The 10,305-nt window shown below is 37.5% G+C and overlaps 1 non-coding gene across 1 annotated transcript; it reads right to left on the reverse strand.

The window, feature by feature from the left end:
* Window positions 1-4,377: 4,377 nt before the first annotated feature.
* On the reverse strand, window positions 4,378-4,484 carry LOC141688134 (small nucleolar RNA R71). The gene has a single exon (XR_012561596.1). It is a non-coding gene; the product is annotated as a small nucleolar RNA R71 (small nucleolar RNA).
* Between the last annotated feature and the right edge of the window lie 5,821 nt (window positions 4,485-10,305).

Here is a 10,305-nt window from a genome sequence, read left to right on the forward strand (position 1 = left end):
AGTCAGAGTGCTATGGCAGAACCATAATGTGGAAGAATCAACTTGGGAACTAGAGAGCGCAATGCTAGAAAAGTACCCCCATTTGTTTTCTACTTGATTCCGGGACGGAATCCTTTTAAGGAGGGGAGACTGTAATAACCCCCAAAATTTTGAACTTTTTGTAACCCTTATGAATAGTGTTTTTGCTGATATTGCTGAATAAGAAAACTGTTCATGCCACACTATGTAGGGTTTCTTTTATGGATATTCTGAGATTTTATTAGTACTCTATATGGTATATAAGTGTATGTAAAGATCGTCAGAATCCAATTCCGAACACTTTGATTTTTCCCGGAAATCCACTAGATACGGAAAGAATTGAGTATAAGGTAACGGGATAAAAAGGATTTAAATTAAAGGATTATAAGAGAGGATCATAAAAGGAATATAATGTATTGAGAAAGGTTAAGGAAACCCAAGTAATAAGATCCCGGGTATGATCCCTCAAACGATAAACGAAAACGAAAGTTAAGCGAACCGTATAACAGATCAGCGGTCATTAGGCAAACAATTAGGAAGTTAATCAAGGAGGTTAGGGATGATGAGGTCATCCAACCAATAAGGAGAGGGCAAGTAAGAGATGATGACACAATAAGGTGATGTAAGCATGACATAGGGAGGGAGGAGGTGTGGTTGGTTTATAACCACACAAAGACAAGGTTAATAAGGTAATTAACCAAAAATCCAAACAAAACTACATCCACCAAGTCAAAACAAATCATTTCATCAAAACAAAGATTTTATTTCTCTTCACCAAGAACAATGCTCTCGGCTTTTTCCCATTTCAAAGATAAGAATTTTCAAAATTCAAGTTCCAAGCTTCCTAAATTGGTAAGATAATTCTCTAGTACTCCTTATGCATAGTTATGGCTATCCTATGAATTTAAGCCTCCAAATCATTCACAATCTTCTTCAAGAAATCAATGAAGAAGATAATGAATAGTGATTTCAAGATTTTTAACTTGATTTTTTCTTGTTTTCCTTTAAGATCCAAGCATCCCTAAGACATCTCAAGGCTTCTTAAGGCTTCCTAGCTACTCACATCACTTCAAGGAAGGTATATCATCTCCAAACCCTAGCTTTACTTTGTATATTAGGATGATTTTGGTTGTTATGGTAATAGAGTAGCTTAATGCTTGTTGGTTTAGAGTTTGGGTTGGAATGGTGGTGAATTGAATGTTGAAATCTTATGGTTTGGTTAAAGGACTTAAGTATAGTTTAAATTCAAGTTTAAGAATAAGTATAATTTTTAATATTGAGTTGATTGGGGCTGTTATGATGTATTGTAGATGGATGTTGGTTGTATGAATGAATTGGGATTGATTGGTGGTTGAATTGGAATGGTATAAAATTGGGAAATCGCGTAAACATAGCCGTCGTAATGTCCGATTTACTTTAGACTGCTTTTGTTCATAACATTAGGACCCGAGAACTCCCTGCTAGGTTCTGACCATTGCCATGTTTAGATATTTCATGTTACGAGCTTCGTTTTGATATGTGGTTCGTTTGATTCCGATGTACGGTTTAGGAGAAACGGCCGTTTTAAGTAACGACATTTCGCGAATGAAACATTACCCCTCGCCTTACTTTGAAACATAGGTTAAAGACCTAAAAAGGGTTAATTAGTGTATGAAAAAATTATGTTAAGTGTGTTAGGCAGTTAGTAAGACACTCGCAAAATAATCTCCTTAAAACTCGTAATGGTTAATTTATTAAAAATGGTGGAGCCGAGGGTACTCGAGTGACTTAAGAGAATCAGTAAGCGCAAAGCGAGCGTTAGAGTCTAATTTGGTTAAAGTATAGATTTACAAGTGACTTTGGTTTAATTCCAACTCACATATTGTTTATAGGTTACCAGACTCGTCCCGAGCCATTTATAACCCCCAGTCGCTCAGGCAAGTTTTCTACCCGTATATTTTGTTGTTGTGATGTATATGTGTATATGCATGATCTTGTGATAAATGCATATTTGTTATTAGCAAATTCTTGCGATATATTGGAGCATGTGATATGGTATATATGCATGCATATTTCGTATTCTTGATTTATATATATGTTGGTTCAAATGCTTATTAGTAGCATAATACCTATGCTAGAGATAAGCAGTATTTGAGTTTACCCTTAGTATAGGGGATCAAAAGGTGAACATATTTCTAAACCGGGAGTCGATGTTTCCGAGTATATTATATATATATTAAATATATATATATATATGGTGATATAGTTTTCAAAACTATTAATCGAATAAGGTTTATTCGATAACTTTTATTTTATTAAATGGATATTATTTTGAATATTCATTCGAGGGTTAATGACTCAGTTTATATTATTTAATGAATATTATTTGAATATTGATTTGAGGATGTATGACTCCGTTTATTTTATTTAATGAATAATATTTATAATATTCATTCGAGGTATTATGACTCCGCTTATTATTTAATAATATTCTTTATTTTATCAAAGAATAATTTTTCGATAATCGAACTTATTTTCGATTATTCAAATAAAGATAGTACTTTCGTATAAGTATATCTTTTGTTATATAATATTCATTTCAAGTATGAGTTTTAAAAATTCTACTTCGAATATTTTTAATAAGGATTATCTTTATGAGAATATTATTTAAATAATAATATTCAGATATTTCGAATATATCGGGACTAATTTATTTTAATAAATCAGTAGTACTCCAAACATTCTTAAAAATGTTTTCGAGTCTTCAGAATGATTCTTAAAGTTAGAGTGGACCCCAAAACTCATTTTTATATTTAAGATCTTCCTTTCAAAGGGGATTTAAATACTCGCTCAAAACCTGGGGGATCCAGCTCTGTGGTGTATTTTATATTCGCAACGTGGTTGATGTTTTGAGAAAACAAATGAATTGATTACTTACCCAATGTTCGGGAAGTAAGCCCATCTAATTGAGTCGGCATAAGCGACAGGCCGGGGTACGGTCTATCAAAGTGTAAGTGGCTGGGTGGCAGTCCATCAACGCGTAAGAGGCCGGGTGGCGGTCCAGCACAAGGTCCTTATATGGCCAGGGTGATGACCGGTGGGGGATTCATCCATCTACTAGTAGAAAAGGTTACTTATTGGTATCTTTGCCTGATCAGCAAGATATCGGGTTTATGCCAAAAAAAATTTCCTTTCCAATTCATTGGATGTTACAGACTCTGTTCATACTTTACATAACAAAGGTTCCAGGAAATGTTTAAGAGATATATATGTGGATATATATCGGGACTAAATAAAGTATCTCGTAACTTTATTTCATTCAATAATATTTCAAAGATTGAATCTATTCAATTCTTAACTTGTGGTCTCATCTATGGGATGACCCTTTTTAAACCTATAATACTTTGAACAGTGGTAGTTCAAGTAGCCTTATAAATGATATAAGTATAGTGAAGTATTTGGTAACTTCATCTTCCTTTAAGCTTATATCCAGTAAGTAATTATCTTACACTTGATAAAGGTTTTCAGTAAGCCATCTATTGAGATACTTGCATTATTGATTACACTATATATTATCTTGCGAGCTGTAATGCTCACTCTTGCTTCATTTCTTCATCACACAACAACAGTTAGGAAAGATGGCTAGTCTCAAGCAGACCCAGCGCAAGAGCGTGGGAAGCGCCCCGCGCCTTCCCGTTGAGATCGTAGCTGCTATAGCTGCAGAGGTAGATCTATCTGTAGATCAGACATTCTACTTTTGAGAATCAATTATGTATAATTATAACTTGTGGCAGATAATGGCAATTAACTGTAAACTTATCAAGTAATCATTTTGGGTTGTAATAACTTTTAATTATGGATTCAAGGACTTGTACTCGCAAGAGGACTTTAGATACGGCTGAGGAGACCGACGAAGTTCTTGATATTCCGGAGAAGATAGATTTTGAAGATTCAGATTCAGGAAGTGAGCAGAAAGAACCATTAACCATGGGTGATCGTTTAGTTCCGGCAGATCCGGCTCTTATGGACTTTTCTCGGCCCAAAATTGATGACATTCAGTCTAGCATTATGCACCCGACTATTGAGGCCAATAACTTTGAAATCAAGCCGGGCACTATTCAGATGGTGCAGAATTCTGTTTCTTTTGGAGGTGCTGCAACTGAAGACCCCAATATGCACATAAGGAATTTTGTCGAGATCTGTAGTACTTTCAAATATAATGGTGTGACTGATGAGGCTATCAAGCTGAGGCTTTTCCCATTCTCACTGAGGGATAAAGCTAAGGACTGGTTACATTCTGAACCAGCTGGGTTTATCACTACTTGGCAAGATCTTGCGCAAAAGTTTTTGGTAAAGTTTTATCCAATGGCGAAGACTGCTGCTATGAGGAGTGCTCTTACTCAATTTGCACAGCAACCTACAGAATCTATGTGCGAAGCTTGGGACCACTATAAGGAAATGTTGAGAAAGTGTCCACATCATGGAATGCCTGATTGGATGGTGATCACTGGTTTCTATAATGGTTTGGGGGCCCAATCTCGGCCCATGCTCGATGCAGCAGCTGGAGGCGCCTTGTGGGCCAAAAGCTATACTGAGGCTTATAATCTTATTGAGACTATGGCTGCAAATGAGCATCAAAACCCAACTCAAAGGATGATGCCTGGGAAGGTAGCAGGTATTCTGGAAGTCAATGCAGCTATAGTTATTGCAGCACAGCTACAAGCGCTGTCTATGAAGGTCGATTCTCTAGCCACCTATGGGGTCAATCAGATAGCTATGGTCTGTGAGCTTTGTGCAGATTCTCATGCTACGGATCAGTGTTCTCTTGTTAATGAATCTGTTCAGTATGTGAACAATTATCAGCGACAGCAGCAGCCTGTGCTACCTACTTATCATCCTAACAATAGAAATCATCCAAATTTCAGCTGGAGTAATAATCAGAATGCTATTCAGCAAACATATCAGCAAGGCGTAAGTAAACAGTTCAATCTACCTGGATTCCAGCAACTACAGCATTATGCTCAAAGGCAATCATATCCTCAACAAGGAGGTGCAGCTCCACCCTCTAGTGCTGATTTTGAGGAACTTAAGCTGTTCTGCAAGAGTCAGGTGGTTTCTATCAAGACCTTGGAAAATCAAATCGGTCAAATAGCCAATGCAGTGCTCAATCGTCAACCTGGCACACTTCCCAGTGATACTGAAGTGCCAGGCAGGAAGGAAGCTAAAGAGCAAGTTAAGGCTATTACCTTAAGGTCTGGAAAAGTTGCTGATGCTGAAAAAGCAAAAGAAGGAGAAGCTGAAGTTGGTGATGAAGAAGCTAAGCAAAAGGAGAAAGCGACGGAACCAAGGAAGACTATTGTTGAACACACTCTGCCTGAGGGTAATACAGGGGAGAAACAACTCTATCCTCCACCACCTTTCCCTAAGAGATTGCAACAACAAAAGCTGGATAAGCAGTTCGGTAAGTTTCTGGAGGTGTTCAAGAAACTTCACATCAATATACCTTTCGCTGAGGCTCTGGAGCAAATGCCTAGTTATGCGAAATTTATGAAGAGTATTCTTTCAAGGAAGGTGAAACTGGATGACCTTGAGACCATTGGTCTAACGGAAGAATGCAGTGTTATGCTACAACAAAAGTTACCTCCAAGCTTAAAGATCTAGGTGGCTTCACCATATCTTGCACCATTAGCAAGTTTTCTTTTCACAAGTGCCTGTGTGATTTGGGAGCAAGCATCAATCTGATGCCGTTGTCCATTTTTAAAAAGTTGAATTTTCGTGATCCAAAGCCCACCTACATGTCTCTACAATTGGTCGATCGTTCTATTACATACCCACGAGGCATAGTGGAGGATGTGCTAGTAAAGGTGGATAAGCTCTTCTTTCCTGCAGACTTTGTTATTCTGGATTTTGAGGAAGATAAGAAGATTCCCATAATCTTGGGGAGACCCTTCTTGGCTACAGGTCGTACCTTGATAGATGTGCAGAAAGGTGAACTTACTATGCGGGTGCAGGATCAGGATGTGACATTCAATGTATTCAAAGCAATGAAATTCCCTACAGAAGATGAGGAGTGCTTAAAAGTGGATTTGATTGATTCTGCGATTACGTCAGAACTTGATCATATGCTAATGACTGATGCATTAGAGAAAGCCTTAGTGGGGGATTTTTACAGTGATGATGAGGATGGCAATGAGCAACTACAATATCTAAATGCTTCTCCCTGGAGGCGAAAGCTAGACATGCCATTTGAATCTCTTGGTACTTCTGACCTCAAAAATGTTGAAGGAAAGCTCAAACCATCTATTTAGGAAGCACCTACCTTGGAGCTTAAACCATTGCCTGAACACTTGAGGTATGTTTTTTTAGGTGATACATCTACTTTACCTGTTATTATTGCATCTGACCTTTCAGGTAGTGAGGAGGACAAGCTCTTAAGGATCTTGAGAGAATTCAAATCGGTTATCGGATGGACTATAGCAGACATCAAAGGGATCAGCCCTTCATACTGCATGCATAAGATTCTGCTAGAAGAGGGTAGTAAGCCGACTGTTGAGCAACAGCGCAGACTTAATCCTATCATGAAAGAAGTGGTGAAGAAAGAAATTCTGAAGTGGCTGGAAGCAGGAATCATTTATCCTATTTCTGACAGTTCTTGGGTGAGCCCCGTGCAATGTGTACCTAAGAAAGGAGGTATCACTGTGGTAGCAAATGAGAAGAACGAGCTCATCCCCACGAGAACAGTCACAGGATGGAGGGTATGCATGGATTACAGAAAGTTGAACAAGGCCACGAGGAAGGATCACTTCCCTCTTCTGTTTATTGATCAGATGCTTGACAGGTTGGCCGGGCATGAGTATTATTGTCTTCTGGATGGCTATTCAGGGTATAATCAGATCTGTATTGCACCAGAGGATCAAGAAAAGACTACCTTCACTTGTCCATTTGGCATATTTGCTTTTCGCAGAGTTTCGTTTGGGTTATGTGGCGCACCGGCCACTTTTCAGAGATGTATGATGGCTATATTCTTTGACATGATTGGAAATAATGTCGAGGTGTTCATGGACGACTTCCGTCTTTGGACATTCGTATGATGAATGTTTGAATAATCTTCGTGCAGTACTCAAAAGGTGTGTGGAAACTAATTTGGTGCTCAATTAGGAAAAATGTCATTTTATGATGCGTGAAGGCATTATTCTTGGGCATAAGGTCTCTAGAAAGGGTCTTGAGGTGGACAAAGCCAAGGTGGGAGTCATTGAAAATCTTCCACCATCTATTTCTGTGAAAGGAATCCGTAGTTTTCTTGGTCATGCGGGTTTTTATCGGCGTTTCATCAAGAACTTTTCGAAGATATCTAAGCCGTTGTGCAACTTGCTTGAGAAGGATGTGCCTTTCAAATTTGATGATGACTGCTTGACGGCATTCGAGACTCTCAAGAAGAGTTTGATAACTGCACCAGTTATTACAGCACCTGATTGGATAGAGCCTTTTGAGATGATGTGTGATGCAAGTGATTATGCGGTGGGCGCAGTTCTTGGGCAGCGCAAGAATAATCTCTTTCATGTGGTCTACTATGCTAGCAAGACCTTAAATGGGGCCCAAATGAAATACACCACTACTGAGAAGGAGCTCTTGGCTATAGTCTTTAGTTTCGAAAAAAATTGATCTTATTTGCTTGGGACAAAGGTGACAGTCTTCACTGATCATGCGGTCATTCGCTATTTAGTTTCCAAGAAGGATTCGAAGCCGAGACTCATTCGTTGGGTGCTCTTGCTATAGGAATTTGAGTTAGAGATCAAGGATCGAAAAGGTACTGAGAATCAAGTAGTTGACCATCTCTCTAGATTGGAGAATCCCGAGTCTACTTCACATGATAAGACATTGATCAACGAATCTTTTCCAGATGAGCAGTTGTTCGCAGTTCAGGATGAAGAGCCATGGTTCACAGATATTGTGAATTATCTTGTCAGCAATATTGTAATAACCCCAATTTTTGGATTTTTTTTGAAACCCTTATGAATAGTGATTTGCTGATTATGCTGAATAAGAAAACTTTTCATACCACACTATGTAGGGGTTCTTTTATTGATCTTCTGAGATATTATTAGTACCCTATGTGGTATATAAGTGTATGTAAAGATCGTCATAATCCAAATCCGAACACTTTGATTTTTCCCGAAAATCCACCGGATACCGAAAGAATTGAGTATAAGGTAACAGGATAAAAAAAATTTAAATTCAAGGAATATAAGAGAGGATCATAAAAGGAATATAATGTATTGAGAAAGGTTAAGGAAACCCAAGTAATAAGATCCCGGGTATGATCCCTCAAACGATAAACGAGAACGAAAGTTAAGCGAACCGTATAACAGATCAGCGGTCATTAGCCAAGTAATTAGGAGCTAATCAAAGAGGTTAGTGATGATGATGTCATCAAACCAATAAGAAGAGGACAAGCATGGGAAGATGACATAAGAATGATGACCTAAGCATGACCAAAAAAGAAGGAAGTGTGGTTGATTTCAAGCCACACAAAAATCACCATGGTTAAAAGGTAATTAATTAAAACAAAAGGCAAAAACAACCAACAAACAAATCATAACACCAAAAACACAAAGTTGACTTCCCATTTTCAAGCAAAAGCTCTCGGCCCCTTTCATTTTGCAAGGAAAGAAAAATCCAAGTTCCAAGCTTCGTTAATTAGTGAGGTAATTATCTAAGGTTCCTTGTGCATAGATATAGATATCCTCATGTTACGAGCTTCGTTTTGATATATGGTTCGTTTGAATCCGATGTACGGTTTAGGAGAAACGACCGTTTTAAGTAACGGCGCTTCGCGACCGAACCATTACCCCTCGCCTTACTTTGAAACATTGGTTAAAGACCTTAAATGACTAATTGGAGTATGAAACATTTATGTAAAGTGGATTAGGCCGTTTTTAAGGTACTCGCGAAAAGATCGCCTTAAAACTCTTAATGGTTAATTTATTAAAAATGGTGGAGCCGAGGGTACTCGAGAGACTTAAGTGAATCGTTAGCGCAAAAGCGAACGTTAGGGTCTAATTGGTTAAAGTATAGATTCTTAAGCGACTTTGGTTTGATTCCAACTTATATGATGTTTATAGGTTACCAGACTCGTCCCAGGACTTTTACCACCCCCAGTCGCTCAGGCAAGTTTTCTACCCATTATACTGTTGTTGTTATGTAAATATATGTATATGCATTATCTTGTGATAAGTGCATGATTGTTATTAGCAAATTTTGCAATATATTGGAGCATGCTGATATGGGATATATGCATGTCTATTTCGTAATCTTGATATCTAATTGTTGATTCAAATGCTTATAAGTTGCATAATACCTATGCTAGAGATAAGCAGTAATTGCGTATACCCTTAGTATAGGGGACCCAAAGGTGAACATTTTCTAAACCGGGAGTCGATGTTCCCGAGTATAATATATATATATATATATATTTATATATATATATTGATATAGTTTTCAAAACTATTAATCGAATAAGGTTTATTCGATTACTTTATTTTATTTAATGAATATTATTTTGAATATTCATTCGAGGAATTATGACTCCGCTTCTTTTATTAAATAATATTCTTTATTTTATTAAAGAATAATGTTTCGATAATCAAACTTATTTTCGATTATTCAAATAAAGATCGTACTTTCGTATAAGTATATCTTCGATTATTTATTATTCATTTCAAGTATGAGTCTTAAAACTTCTATTTTAATTATTTTTATAAGGATTATCCTTATGGGAATATTATTTTAATAATAATATTCAGATATCCTGCAACATATCGGGACTGATTTATTTTATTAAATCAGCATTACTCCAAATATTCTCAAAAATGTTTTCGAGTCTTCAAAATGATTTTAAAAGTTAGAGCGGATCCCAAAACTCGTTTTCAAATTTAAGATCTTCCTTTTGAAGGGGACTTGAATACTCGCTTAAAAATCTAAGGGATCCGGCTCTGTGGTGTATTCTATATTCGCAACGTGGTTGCTGTTTTGAGAAAACAATTTGATTACTTACCCAATGTTCGGGAAGTAAGTCCATCTAATTGAGTCGGCATAAGCGACAGGCCAGAGTACGGTCTATGAAGGTGTAAGAGGCTGGGTGACAGTCCATCCACGCGTGAGTGGCCGGGTAACGGTCTAGCGCGAGGTCCTAATACGGCCAGGGTGATGACCGCGAGGAATTCATCCATCTACAGTAGAAAAGGTTACTTATTGGTATCTTTGCCTGATCAGCAAGATATCGGGTTTATGCCAAAATTCTTTTCTTTC

This window comes from Apium graveolens, chromosome 9, assembly GCF_009905375.1.
Source record: "Apium graveolens cultivar Ventura chromosome 9, ASM990537v1, whole genome shotgun sequence".
Taxonomy (NCBI): domain Eukaryota; kingdom Viridiplantae; phylum Streptophyta; class Magnoliopsida; order Apiales; family Apiaceae; genus Apium; species Apium graveolens.